Source organism: Phyllobates terribilis, unplaced genomic scaffold (genome assembly GCF_046119375.1).
Source record: "Phyllobates terribilis strain yellow unplaced genomic scaffold, ASM4611937v1 Scaffold_9__5_contigs__length_417890890, whole genome shotgun sequence".
NCBI lineage: Eukaryota > Metazoa > Chordata > Amphibia > Anura > Dendrobatidae > Phyllobates > Phyllobates terribilis.
Genome location: NW_027362769.1, coordinates 244,515,312 through 244,530,440, shown reverse-complemented (window position 1 = coordinate 244,530,440; position 15,129 = coordinate 244,515,312). Strand labels below are relative to the sequence as shown.

The following is a 15,129-nucleotide window of genomic DNA, read 5'->3' as shown; positions in this document are numbered from 1 at the left end:
AGGAAACTCATACTCCACCCCACCTCCTCATCGAGTTTGGCATGGAGATTGACACTCTTGATGAATCTGAATCGGGGCCATAATCCACAATTGTGTTAGCATTAAAAGTACTGTATTTAGATGATTTGACCTGAGTGGATGATGCCAAAGCTTTATACTCAAAGCTAAAGAATTGCCATAAAAGTATTCCTTTTGCTAGATTTGATTTTCTGCTTTAGGAAGTCCTAAATTTGCAGTGTTATCTGACAATCTTATAGAAAGAGCAGGTGTCCAATATATTAATGTCAAAATATAGTAGCTTAAACGGATTCTGTCAGCAGGTTTTTGCTATGTAATCTAAGAACAGCATGAGTTAGGGGTTAAAACACTGAACTCCACGATGTGTCACATGTCCGGCTGTGTGCTGTTTACTTAGACAGAAGGATTAATCGCCTGGTGATTTAACACTGCTGTGACTATCAAACATGTGGAAAGTTCTCTGACTATGGCCCCTTCCATAATAAGCTGCTCACTGTCTATAGCTATGTACATTGTGAGCCTGGTGTGGGCGGGGTTAGCTGTAGTGTGGGCGGGGTTAGCGTTCTCAGCTCTGCTTCATTCATAATCTAAAATCTCTGTGTCAGAACAGCTGCACCCAGCAAAATAAGTGATGCATCGTTGGATTCAGTTTCTCTTTGCCTACATCAGGCTGCTCTCAGATGGAGTAGTAAAAACCTGCTGACAGATTCCCTTTAATGTATCAACGAGTAACTTATCTTAAAAGTTCCAGCAATCGAGTAAGTCTACTTTCTGATTTTCCAAAATTCCAAACTGGTTACTTTTTCATTTGGTGCATCTCTCACATGGGAATCATTTCAGGCTTGCCTTCTCATCATCTTATGGAAATGCAAAGAATCCAACCCACAATCTTGTAAGTAGAATAAATATCTTTCAGAAAGAAGCTCTGTTCTTGCGGTACTTCACTATTGTGGGCTTTTGGCTCATGCATTTTCCGTAGGATGATGAGAAGGTGAGTCTGAAATAATTCCTCTAAGAAATGCAGTAAATGAAAAAGTTACTTATTTGGTGCTTTGAAATATCGGAAATTAGACCAACTTGATTTCTTGATCTTATGAGCTAAGTTCCTCATCTGTGCAATATGCTATTATATTTTCTCACGCCAGCCTTAATGAAGCGCTTGCTAGAGTACACGGATCTGATTAATCAATCAGTGCTCACCGCTTAAAGGGGTTGTCCAGTACTTTATATTACCCCCCCAATGTATTCCCCCCGGGGCCCCTAAAGATTTTTGTAATTACCTTACGTTGCAGATATTGCCTGTGAGCGGGCAGTGATCACGTGACCCCCGGCTGCAGCCGGCTCTGACATCCGCTGACGTCACGACAAGTGCTGGCTGCTGCCAGGGGTCTTTGCCTTCCACGTTCCAGGTGGATGCCAGGCTGTGGGCGGGGTTACTCCCTGCGTCACACCCGGCATCCACCGCGCACTCTGCCTCTCCCCACTCATTGGGAAAGCGCGCGGTGGATGCCGGGTGTGACGCGGGGGGTAACCCCGCCCACAACCCAGCAGCCACCGCGAGGACCTCCGCGCTGAGTCACTCCTCACTTCTCGTGACGTCAGCGTGGGTTACGTGATGCCTGTGAGTGGCCACCGATAGCGCTGCTCACAGGCAGAAACAGCAACGTAAAGTATTTACAAAAATCCTTAGGCGCCCCGGAGGGATACATTGGGGGGGTAATATAAAGTACTGGACAACTTCTTTAATAAATCTGGCACGTCTGGTACCCAGCGTGCGCTTTCACCAGTGGTGAAACTTTATGATGAATTTGATGGGCGGGCATGACCACGCCCCATCTCACCCATGCTCCCCCCTCACACTGCCCCCAGGACTGGTGTGTAAATGCCAAAAGTCACAATATTTTTGTGCAACTGCCGCATTTCACAAAAATATTGCAACTTATTAAGGTGTTTATATCCGATTTCTCGCTTAAGCACCATAATTCGCCCCTTTTGTGTTTCATATTCAGAGTGTGACCTTGAGTTAATTCATGCAACTTAAAATTTTTATCTAAGTAGACTTTTTTGGGACTTTTTTTTAATAGATGTCTGTTCTGTTTGTTGCCGCTGTATTAAAGGGTCATGCTGTCATATTGAAAATGGTATTTGCTCAGATCTGCTCCTCCTACCCTATAACATACTGCCTGCAGATCAACCTACATTTCTATGGGAAAGGTTTCAGTAAAACGTTCATTTCTAAAATTAAAATCCATGGTGTTTGTATGCGTACGATTCCAGTGGGCGGATTCAGTCACTGACAGTTTCCCCTGTATGACTGTGCATGCAGAGATAGCTGTCCATCATTAGTAGGACCCCCCAATGGACTCCTATGTATACAGAAACCAGGGATTTCAATGAATAAAACACAAACACCCAGAATAAAGTCCTTTAATTGAAATAAACACACAATTCTTTATTGTTCTAAATTAAACCATACTTACCGTCACGCCCATTCCAGCTGAAGCCAACGATCTCCTGCAATAAAAGTAAAATAATAAAGCAACCTCATCCTTACCTTTCCATGGTTCCCAGGACAGCTCCAGCTCTGCTACATCGAGATGACAGGCTGGACCGCAGCAGAACGCTGCCATCCAGCCTGTCATCCCGCAGACACTGAGAAGCGCAGGCATGCTTGCGCTCCTCAGTGTCTCGCTGTGACGGCATCCAGATGAGCCGACAATGAACTCAGCTCACCTCCTGGACGTCCGTCACTGACAGCGTGAGAAACTTCTACTGCGCATGCGGGGAGCAGGAGAATTTTCCCACGCTGTCAGTGACGTGCATGAGGTGAGCCGAGTTCATTGGACATGATCTCGGCTCATCTGGATGCCGTCACAGTCAGACACTGAGGAGCACAAGCATGCCTGCGCTTCTCAGTGTCTGCCGCATGGCAAGCTGAACGGCAGCGTTCTGCTGCGGTGCAGCCTGTCATGTGAATGTAGCAGAGCTGGACCGGTCCTGGGAACCATGGAGAGGTAAGGATGAGGTTGCTTTATTATTTTACTTTTATTGCAGGAGATCGTTGGCTTCAGCTGGAATGGGCGTGATGGTAAGTATGGTTTAATTTAGAACAATAAAGAATTGTGTCTTTATTTCAATTAAAGGACTTTATTCTGGGTGTTTGTGTTTTTTTTAATTACTTTACTAGAAATTCATGGCGGTCATGTCTAATATTGGCGTGACCCCATGAATTTCGGGCTTAGGGCCAGCTGATAATGCCAAGCTGGCCTTAACCCCTTTATTACCCAGTGAGCCACCGCACCAGGGCCCTGGATGAGTTGGGTACAGCGCCAGAAGATGGCGCTTCTATGAACGCGCCATTTTCCGGGGTGGCTGCGGACTGCAATTTGCAGCGGGGGTGGCCCAGAAAGCTTGGGCCTCCCTGCGCTGCGGATTCCAGCCCCCAGCTGCCTAGTTGTACCTGGCTGGACACAAAAATAGGGCGAAGCCCCACGTCTTTTTTTTTTTTAATTATTTCATGAAATTCATGGAATAATTAAGAAAAAAAGGGCTTCCCTATATTGTTGTGTCCAACCAGGTACAAATAGGCAGCTGGTGGTTGGGGGCAGCCCGTTCCTGCCTGCTGTACCTGGCTGGACACAAAAATATGGCGAAGCCCACGTCAACATTTTTGGGAAAAATTAATTACAAAATTAATAATAATTTAGGGACTGCATCTTTATTAACCCCTCAATTGTCATTTAGTGTTAAAATAAAGGATTTTTTAAAAAGAAAATTGGCGTGGGATCCACCATCATTATAGTCTCTAGCGGAGGTTAAGCAGACGGCTGGGGCAGATGTTTGAAGTCTGGGAAGGGGGTAATACCCACGGAGCTTCCCAGGCTACTAATATCAGCCCCCAGCTGAATACCTAGCCTTTACTAGCTATTAGAATGGGGGACCCCCCCAAAAAATGACGTGGGGTCCCCCCTATTTTAATATGTTTATGAGTGACAGTTTTCCTGCTATATACCTGCATGTCATAAGAATTTAAATTAAAAAAGGACCATGTTAAATTCAAATCTGTTTTTTTTTTATTTTTACCGGTGTTTGGTATGCGTTGGAAAAGGGGTAGTCTTATACGGTGAATATATCCTAAACTCTATATTTTAACAGGAAAGTAGGGGGGTCGTCTTATACACCAGGTCGTCTTATACGCCGGAATATACGGTATACTGAAACTTTTCCCACAAACCAATATAGCATTCTGATCAACGTTTCCTTCTCTTCACTATGTTGTCCGCAGATCAGACTGCATGTATGTGAATGGCTCTCTTTATTTAGCCTGGTGCTCAAACGCTTCACTTCTGTCTCACTGCTCCCCTCAACAATCAGTGATGACTGCTGTAAATACAGTCAAATATATGAAGAAAGTAGGCAAGAAAAAAAGTCATTTAAAATTTGTTTGCGCAACTTGTTCACTTTTATTTTTTGCATAACATGTATTTTTAAAGGGACTCTGTGAGTAGGTTTTTGCTATGTAACCTGAGAGCATCATCCTGATTCCAGCGATGTGTCACTTACTGGGCTGTGTGTTGTTTCAATAAAATCAGTGTTTTATTAGCAGGAGATTATCACTAGAGGACTAGTTGTCTTCGGCCATGTAGTTTTCCTTTTCTGTGTAACCCTCCCCACCATTGATTAGCTGTTTGCCTATGCAGTGCATACACAGAAAGCTGCCAATCATTGGTGTGTCCTGATGAAGCTGTATGCTTCGAAACGCATTGACGAATAAACCTCTTACTATTAGATTGGTATCTGTCATTTTTCTTCCTATGGCAGCGCAAAATCAACCCATTTGATTTTTCCATGACCTAATCAGTGGTGTGAGCGGGGTTATACAGAGCTCAGCATCCAGAGAACAGCTAGGTTTGCAGCAGAGAAAACTATCAAAAATACACCCAGCAGACCAGTAAGTGACACATCGCAGGAATCGGGGTGTATGCCCCTACATCTTGTATTAAATGGCAAAGACCTGCTGACATATTCCCTTTAAAATCACATTGCATAAAATAATGTAATATTATTATAATAATAAAATAATGTTTGTTTCCCAGTGACTGTACAATTGGTACAAACAGTTTAGGTCTGCAATACATCTGCTAAAAAGAAAGGAAAAAATGACTACCAGCGAAACGGAATAACATAAAATGGATTCTTATTCCTTGAGTCAAAAAATGTCTGGGCTGTGCATGGTGATAAAGAACAATATACATATCAAGATAGCTACCCTTTACTCATACATACTACCCTCTTATTTTTAAGGTGGTATTTTTCTTTAAGTTCGACCTTGTCATGTTGATCTCACGTTGTGCTGCTTTCTTTTATCCCTTTATGTTTTTATGGCTCTTCGATCTTCCATGCTCTCGTTGCTGCTAATATTATTCTTCTCTGCCTCCGTCATTAAATTAACACCAACATGAAGCCGAAAGGCTCCCAGGAAATAAGAGCGAGATGTCTAGGAGTGCAAACAGCAGGTGGAGCGAGCTTCACCGCTATATACTGCATTACAAATCAGCACGAGTAGGAGATTGAAAAACACAAATACATGACTGATACTTGTGCAATTATAGATCAAAATGAGGATAGTAAGACTGTAATGTTCTTACAACCCTCCCAAACCACAAAAGATGAACAATAGAAAGTAAAAAAAAAGGGGGACTGTGAAATACAACAGCTTGTAGAACGTATTTACGGATTTTATTTTGAGGTCAGACCATATCTGTGCAGTTTTCAAGGAGATAGTATGATAAATTAACATTAAATAAAAGATTTGTTAAAGTTCATTGATTTGTTGCATGATATTGAATATCCTGTAGTTTGCCAAGGAATGTACACACCGAAAAAGGTTTGAGGCCACACAGGCTGAGAATTCATCAGTTTGTTTTACTACTTGTGTCCTTTGTCACTTTTCTTTTTACCTTCGTGACTTTTTGGTCTTTTTTGGTTTGGTCTTTGTGTTGTAAAGTGTGGTACTTTTACGGTACTTCGTGCAGCACGTTATTAAGAATGTTTATCTTGTCGTGCTCTTCTTCTTCTTTTTTTTCTTTTATTGCTTTAACTCTGTGATTGGGAGCTAGATAAATCAATATTTTATTACTTTGCTGACATTGTTTATGCGATGAAACTTTGAACATGGAGCGGGTGAAATAAGTATTAACCCTGCTGTTCTGTTTGTATTGGCCATACACTTGTACTGTTCGGGTCAATATGACCCGACCTATTAAAGTCCGTTAATTATTACGTTTGGCTACTCTGAGTGGATTATTTGAATGCCAGTTGCATTATTTAACTGCATGTGAACATGATTGGTCAAAAAGAAATGAAAAATGAAAATCAAAAATTCAGTTTTCTAAAGAAAATAAAGCAGAGGGTTGTACCGGTTCACTTATTGCTGTATTCAGGCATTCTTTATTCTGCACAGAAATAACTCACATGTAGTAAATATTTATGTAAATCACAACTAGAACATGTAGTATTTGTTTTATCACACGAAGATGGACAAATGCTGCATCTTTTCCTTTTTAGTCTTTTTCCAGTGCTGGTGGAAGCCGTGGCTTCGCTTTGTTGAGCTGCTGGATGCAGTTTTACTATGGCTGCTGCTACTTCACTTCGGGGTTTTACGTTTCTTCCTAAAATAGATGGCATAACAAGTCACTTTCCTGATTCTTCCAGAAAGAGTCTTAGTTTATTAGCGTTTCAATCAGGGTTTATTTCACGCCTTAAAGCAAATGCATTGTAGGCAGATACATCAACAATGTTCTAAAATAAAACCATGGGCCACCGATTGGTTTTGCGTATGCTCATGTACTTGAGTTGATCTAGTGTATCAACTGCCCCTTTGGTGGAATTAATATCATCTGCGGCTTTTAGTCATCTCGACTACTTACTGCATTGTCATGGTGCATCGTGATCGTCGGAATGACCTGTTTTGTTTGTTTGGGGAATGTAAGAAACCACTGTTGCATCTCCAGTAAAGTAAAACGTTGAACTATGAACATCTCATTTACCAAGGATACCTTGCAGCAGTTCAGGCTTGCTTTTTCTTCCAGTGCGCACCATTGTAAGTTTTCATTTTAGCAACAGCTGCCCCAGTTGGTGCTATGTAAAAAAGTTGTCACATTTTGTCCTTATGTTCCATACGTCAAATCTGAAACGACTCGCATACCCTGATTCTTTTCAGGTTTTTCTCAAGGCTTTTTCTGTATATACCTGAGCATTTCGAGTGTATGAACTGCTGCCGTCACAAAGTTTCCATATCTTGATGCTGTACTTTGCTGGCTTACTCAATATATATTGTTTGAACGGACACCTACCTCGGAATGCCACAAGTTGTTCATCCACAGTGACATTTTAACTAGTATTGTATAATTTTAGAAGAATCTCTATCCAAACTTCTCTAATAGCGGCTAGTTATTAGAGAATTATCTGATGTTAGCACCGGACAATTTTCCTGCCTGGGCAGAAGGCTACAAGCTCCAAATTACATTTTTGTTTTTAGACTGAATTGCTTTCATCGGACTAGTTGTCTGGGTATCGTCCCTCATCAGACTGAACTTCAGAATCCGAATTCTCATAATCACTTTCCCCCCCACTTATGGGATCCTCATGTTCGGACACTTCTCCATTTGGATTTCTTCTTCAGAATCTGAGGTGTTGGCAAGCTTTTACAATTCAGCTTCACTCAATGGACATCTTCGCCACATTTTTATCCAACTTTCCAAATAATGGACACTGACTTTCACTAGGTTAAATCAGCGTTATGGAATAAAATAGCACTATATGAATAAACAGCAATAATAATAATAAAATCTCAACTAACACTAACCAGTGTAGCAACAATAAGAGCTTATATACTACAGCAAAACAGACCTGTACTCAAAGCCCATCCATCTGCAGTAACTTGCAAATGTATCAAGCACACGGACCTGCAGGAACTGGAGAAATCGATTAACAATGGTAGATGCAATAGATAATCCACAATGATACTATAAATGTGACTGTAAATATGGCGGGAGATCTGTATAAAACACTATTGGGTCATATTGACCCAAACAGTACATATGTAACAATTATTATTTCATACACAAAGAGTTAAAAAAAAAAAAAACAATACTTATAATAACAACACATATCGATAAACAAACTTCCCTAACCGCGATTTGCAGATTCTCATAATAAATAATCTGCAGCTTCACAAACTTTTTCGGGTCAAATAGACCCGAACAGTACAGTAAATATATTTCTAAAGGTGCTATAGACCTGAAATTTTCACCAGATGTCGGTAACAACCCATCCAATCCACACATGCAGGCAATGAAACCAAATCATAGATGTCCATAAACTAAGTTATGTGTAATAATGAGAAATGACACAGGGAAAAAATATTGAACACGATTACTGAAGTTTATTTAATACTTCGTACAAAAGCCTTTGTTGGTGATGACAGCTTGAAGACGCCTCCTGTATGGAGAAACTAGTCGCATGCATTGCTCAGGTGTGATTTTGGCCCATTTTTCCACACAAATACTCTTCAAATCCTGAAGGTTCCTCGGGCTCCTTCTATGAACTCTGAGCTTTAGTTCCCTCCATACATTTTCTATTGGATTCGGGTCAGGTGATTGGCTGGGCCATTCTAGTAGCATTTTTTTCTTCTCTGAAACCAACTGAGAGTCACTACTCTACAAATCATTTGAACTCACCATCTGTATAGGCTGACCGCGTTTCCCCCTTGAAAACCAAGTTCATTGTTGAAATGTAATTTATTCCTGTGTAATGTGTAGCTTGTGTAATATATTGTGAAGTATAATGAGTAGTATTGGTAGTGTACAATATAGGATAGCATAGGGTAAGACATAGGTTAGGGCTTAGGTCATAAGATAGGTAGGGTAAGATAGTGACTGTAGTTAAGTAGCGACATTAGGGTAAGGATGGTGTTAATGTTTGGGTCTAGCCCATAGGGAGAGGGGTTTAATGTTAGGGTAAGTGACTGCTTCCTGTAAATAGTGAGATCAGGTCAAGTACAAGTAGCAATAGGAAGTGTCTTTGAGCAGTGCTGCATTGGGTGAACTACTAAGAAGGAGACTAAAGGGACTAGGGAGTAGCGTGACCTGGAACTGATTGAAAAGACTTGAAGAGTCAGAGTGGCCTTCCACCTTAAAGGTGTCCTTGGATAGGACGATGTGTCACAAGAATCCCTGAGTTTGCTAAATGCTGAAGGTAAGGGACCTAAATAGAACGGAGTTCGTTTGACTAGTGGGGATCCTGAGCAGTATATCCAGGGTGCCAGTAGTGGAAGAAATAAGACGCAGACCTGCTGGTAGAGAGACCTGCTGATCAGGACTGTGGCAACAATCTTGGCTGTGCCGAAGTAGGGCAAAAAAGTGTGCCACTGACCTGCGCCACGCTGCACTTTCATGGATAAGCACTTTATTAAATGCATTTGGACCCGGAGAGGGTGAATAAAGCCCAGGTTGTTTAAGAAAAAAAAACCTTTCCCCCAAGATGCAGTTTTATTTAAAGTGAACCTGTCAGCAGAAAAAACGCTATGAACCTGCAGCTATGGGGTTAATCTGCAGGTTAATAGCTTTATTAACCAGCCAGCGCCCACACTTAGTCGAACGCTGCAGGGAGAAAATTAACTTTATTCTCCCCGCAACGTTCTGTTTTCAGTCATGGAGTGTCACGCCAGGTGTGAGTGCAACACAGAGGGGGAAGGGAAAGGGAGCCCAGACACTAGGGGAAGAGGTGACCTCCTAATCTGGACTAGCGTCACCCTGTCTCCCCCTAACGTCCCTATACTGCCTCCGCAGCTATCGCCGATTATGTGCCTCGCCCTACTATCCCTGGCATAAGCCTATAGCTGGAGGTGGAAGGAGATGAGCACTAATCAACCTCTCAGCTAGCATTCTAAACACAAAAGGGGAAGACAACACAGGGGAATAACAACTTGGCTTTAGGAGAACACCAACAGGGCACACGGCCTCAAGACTCCAGAGGGGACGTGATGCTGCTTCAGCCAAGTTCCAAGTAGAAATGAGTATAACCGGTGATGCTCACCTAGACACAGCAGGTATATATACACCCAGGCCAGAGGGAAGTAGTCGCTGGGTCCTAAAGAGAGCCTCCTATCAAGGCAGCTGTCTGCATTGCCAAACGTGGAGACCTCCTGCTAACCACTGCAGGTCGACTGTCTGTAACCTCTGACACATCTGTGACATGGAGGCGGCACCGGCATGGGATCAGTTACTGCTCTGAGTATAGAGAGCGGTAACTGTAATTGCGCCCCCTGCACTGACTGACAGTCAGCCCTAATGCAGAGCCAGTGTCATTCAGGGCTGGGGCACAGTAACAGCCGCCGCTCAGAGTGGTGACTGAACCCATGCGGGCGCTGGGCAGGTTAGTAACGCTGTTAACCTGCAGATTAACGCATATCTGCAGGTTAATAGCGTTTTTTCTGGATACTGGTTCCCTTTCTAAAAAATATATCTGAGGAAAAAAAGGCTTGCCAAACAATCCAAAATATTTAACCCTTTAAGGACTTGTCCATTTGGGAGGCGATTACACCATTATGACCAGGGAGGAAAGCCCATTATACCCATAATAACCTATAGGGCTGCGCACATGTCCATGTTTTCACACGGACGATGTGTCCCACACATAGACTTGTCCATTTATTTCCAGCAGCAAGGATGAAAAGGGCCAATAAAAGTCTACGGGTCCGTGTAAACACATACACAGCACACAGATGTCATCCATATGACATCCGTGTGCTGTCCGTCCAACACGTACCGAAATAGAATGCAGAATAGAAATTACAGCTTTTTATGTGTTAAAGATGTACAAAGATATAGATGGATAAATAGATATACGTCACATATATAATTAGTGCCTTGCATGTGTAGCTTTACTGTACATGTATTAACCAAATAAATGGAAAAAAAAATCATGGGGTCCCCCCCATTTTTGGTAGCCAGCAAAGGTCAAGCAGACCGCTGAGAGCTAATATTATCAGGCTAGAAGTCCTCGGTTATTGGGCCCATCCCAGCCTAAAAATACCAACCCGCAGCCAGAAGTGGAGAATCACATGAGATGCTCCAGTTATGGTGCTTTGCCTTCGCTCTTCCAGATTGCCCTGGTGCGTTGGCAATCTGGATAATGGGGCTTGGGGTTGATTTCAGCTTTGAAGTGTCCAAAAACACAGCTGACATCAAGCCATGGTGTGTTAGTAATGGAGAGTTTTTTTTCAGACACCCCCATTACTGACCCAGTAATAAAAAGGAAACACGCACACAGAAATAAATATTTTATTTAAATAAACCCTCCCCCACACTTTCCCTGGTTTACCACTTTATTTAAAAAACAAAATCCCACGCAGGTCTGACGTAGTCCAAGCGAATGGAAACCTGAGAAGCACACACACTGATGGTGCACAGGTACTCACGGATGGCCAACAGAAAACCACACTTATAGTAAAAACAGACTGTCTCATGCTTACGTTTTTTAAAGCGGACTTGTGAAGGGGGCCTTAAGAGTGGAGGCAGAGGTTATACTCGTGGCATGTAGACCGTATCTCACCAGGGATTCAAGCTTAAAATGTGGAGAATTTTTGGTATTGACCACGGACACAATGTAGAAAATGTGTAAAACTGCCATAAATATGATGTCACGGGGATACAGCGACAGAGAGGGGCCTGAGAAGATTGCGTCGTCTGGTTACACGAACTCCTGCACTTATTAGAACTGCTTCACCATCCTATTAAACCTTGCAGGTTTTCCTTGCTTTGTCATGACAAGGGTTAATCAATTCAGTTGATCTCCTGGAGCTCTCCATCCTGAATTGTCCCGGCTGTTCTGTGTTTGCCACTCTCCTCTGGTACATATGCTCGCCACTGGCACTAGGGAGTTGCCAATGATAGTTCTACTTCCTGATTTGGTGGTGAAGGAGAGAGTTCAGTTTTGGAGTAGGCGGTTGGAGAGTTTTTCTGGAGATTGCTGCGTGGAATGGTTTTGCGTGTTTATACTTATCCTCTCACATTTGGTTTCCCCTTCCTAAAACTGCCCTGTTTCCCATGACTAAGGACATTCTTGTCCGAAACTCATAAGGTGTTTGTGGTCCCCCCCCCCCCTTTTCCTTTTCCCATTTTTTTTTATTTATGTCATATTTGTGACATATTTTACCTGATATGATCTAAATACATTTTCTACCTTTTATGATTTTTTGCAGTGCTGGAATTTCTTTTTTCTTTTTGCTTTTTTGGTCCCCTGTTTCCCACTCTGTTGTTTCTTGAGTTTATTTGTATGATAGTAGTTTTCTTGTATCCCTGTCTGTTTACCCCTGTCTGTCTGATTAGTGTTTTCCTATAGACTTCGATCCCTCACCTCTCTGGGTAGGGGAGGGATCAGATAAGGGTTAATTTAGGAGCATAGCTAGGTATGAGACCCTAGCACCTCCACCATCCGGGTAATCCGAGGGACAGGGATAGGCTAGGGCACCCCTAGTGTAGGTGCCCAGAGTTTCTTGACACTACGTGACATATGAAACTTACAATAAGTGACTGCTCCCCAGCACGTCATCCATAATTACCTTTTTATTATAACTTTTTGTGTGAGTCTTGTTCTATTCCTACTGTACCTTTAGTGATTGCAGCTCTAATTCTAATGACTTGATGTACCCATAGTGTTTTGTTAGATAATGTGGAATTAATAATCCTGAATGTTGTCGTTTGATTGGTACTGGCAGGCCCTAATTATGGAAATCTCCATAGAATTGTTCCTTTTAACATGCAATAAATTCTGACTGTGAATGTGACAGATAGTTCAAGGCTAATATATTCCTCTAATAACTGCGTCTTCTGTTGTGTAAGAGGTTGGCATTCAGAGTCAAAATTTAGTGAGCTAATTAGTTCTATATTGTGAGCATTTTTTACCCGTTATCGCAGTAATAAAACTGGTGTTTTTTTTTTTCTACATTATTGCAAAAAAATTAGTTTGAGTATTTGTTTTCCTTTTCAACATATAATTACATGCTTTATGTGACTTTTATGCTAATTATAACTTTACAAATCTCTAGCACAGAGTAGAAAAAATCTTCTGCTCAGAGGAGTATTCCAATTCTAGTAAATAGGTGGAATTTCGAGCTGGAGGAAAAAGATTTGTAGGACCCTGGTCCAATAGCCACATCGGTATATTGTGATCGCCATATCAAAACCAGGCAAAGCTGCCCCACACCCTGCCGGCAGCGCTTCTATCAATTAGGCACGATTTACGCATGATGCTACAATATCACGCCTGACCTACTAATCCATACAGTATCACGCCTGACCTACTAATCCATAGAGGCAACCGGTGTCAGTAGGTAGGGGGAGGTTTGCAGGGCTCTGGTGCGGAGCTCACAGACGATTAATTTGCCCCTTAAGGCTATATTCACACACACATCTGTCTCGTTGACATTGTATCCTTTTATTTAGTTATAAAATTTGGCAGTGTAGTAACAATATCCATAATCCTCCACGCACCATCTCCCTACCCAAACCCAGTCTCTTCCTGGGAACAGCAGAAAAAGGGTGTAGAGACACCAGTCACTTTTTGACCAAGGATACCCATTTTCAATGATAGTTTGGTGTTTTACCTAAAACCTATGCAAATTGGCGTTCTTTCCGAAGAAAAGACAACTATCTCACAAGTGTCACCTAGAGGAAGTAGCTATCATAAAGTCCATTTCTGACCCTTGTGCGAGCCTTGCAAGTTATGACGGATAGTAATAGCCAAGCTAGAAACTCCTCTATAGGTGGCTAAAGAATTTTGCTTAACAAGTTTTCGAGTAGTGCATTTTTCTTTTCAATTGTTTGTGTTTCCAGGAAGCCAAAATTAAATTATGGGCAACAAATTGCACTGGTTTATTTGTTTGCAAGTGTAATGCAGTTTCACGTGTCTGAGATTCATAGTCCGAGTATGAAATGTGATGTTTAGATCGGACGTGGGGCTCCGGACCTAAAATCAATAGCTTCATAGGCACATATAATACTGGTGAATTAAGTTCAAGATGATCGCTACTAGTCTGGACATCATGGACCGTGAATGTCAGACGTGTAAACTCTGCCTAAGAATAGATGTATCTCCTAAGATACATTTTAGTGGGTCTAGAAAACTTCTGCTTGAAAAACTTGTTTAACCCGTTTTCATTCTTTGCCTTATATTGTATATATGGGTGGGTGGCGGTAAATGAAGATCGTTGTTGACACCCTGATACAAGATGAAAGCTTGCTGTGATCCTAGCCTTTTAAACTTTTTCGATGTCTCTATCAATTGCAGCTATGAAGACTCTAAAGCATTTGACAAAAGGGAGGCAACTAGCATGTTCAAGTCCCTTATTAAAACTAATAAACATTGTAAAAATCTTAAAATAAATCAGTTTTATAATAAAAAAAATAAATCTGGGAAAAATAAACTAAAAATGTTTTCCTAATAACTCCTACTATAATATATTGATATATCTTGCACAGTGAAGGCGGTAAAGAGAAGTAAAAAAAAACAATGGTTTTCCACCTGTCTTTGCCCTTCTCTGGCTCTATTAGGTATATGTTTGGCCATGCCATAATGCACCGAGTGCCTGTTCTTGGTTTGAACAGTCATCCTGTGCTGACAGTCCTTTAAATGAAACCTGCCCCCTCCAAAAAGTCGAAATACCTGCAGAAGTAGTGGTAATCTGCAGGTAAGTAGCATTTATATCATGTTTCCGTGTTACCAGAAGCATGACTAAAATCCTCCTTGACGCTGCTTGCTTCAAGTCATCGGGGTAATGCAAGGAAGCTTTACGATCAACGCCATACTATGAGTGCACTGTAATGATACACATGCTTCAGAGCAGGCTGTCAATCAATGTGCTGGGGAGGGATTACAGTGCACTCACTATGTAGTAAGTGGATACTGTTCCAGCTCCCTGCACCGCCCTGATTGGAAGCGAGCAGCTGCGGGGAGGATATAACGCCATTTTCTTTTTTTAGCCGCTGCTTGAGTAAATCTGCCAAGCATGATTTAAACACTATTTAGCTGCAGATTTTCCCTATATCT

The 15,129-nt window shown here is 41.9% G+C and overlaps 1 protein-coding gene across 3 annotated transcripts in view; it reads left to right on the top strand.

Annotated features, from left to right (window-relative positions):
* METTL22 (methyltransferase 22, Kin17 lysine) overlaps positions 1–15,129 on the top strand; it is a 224,842-nt gene that overhangs the window by 132,958 nt on the left and 76,755 nt on the right. The window lies entirely within an intron of this gene.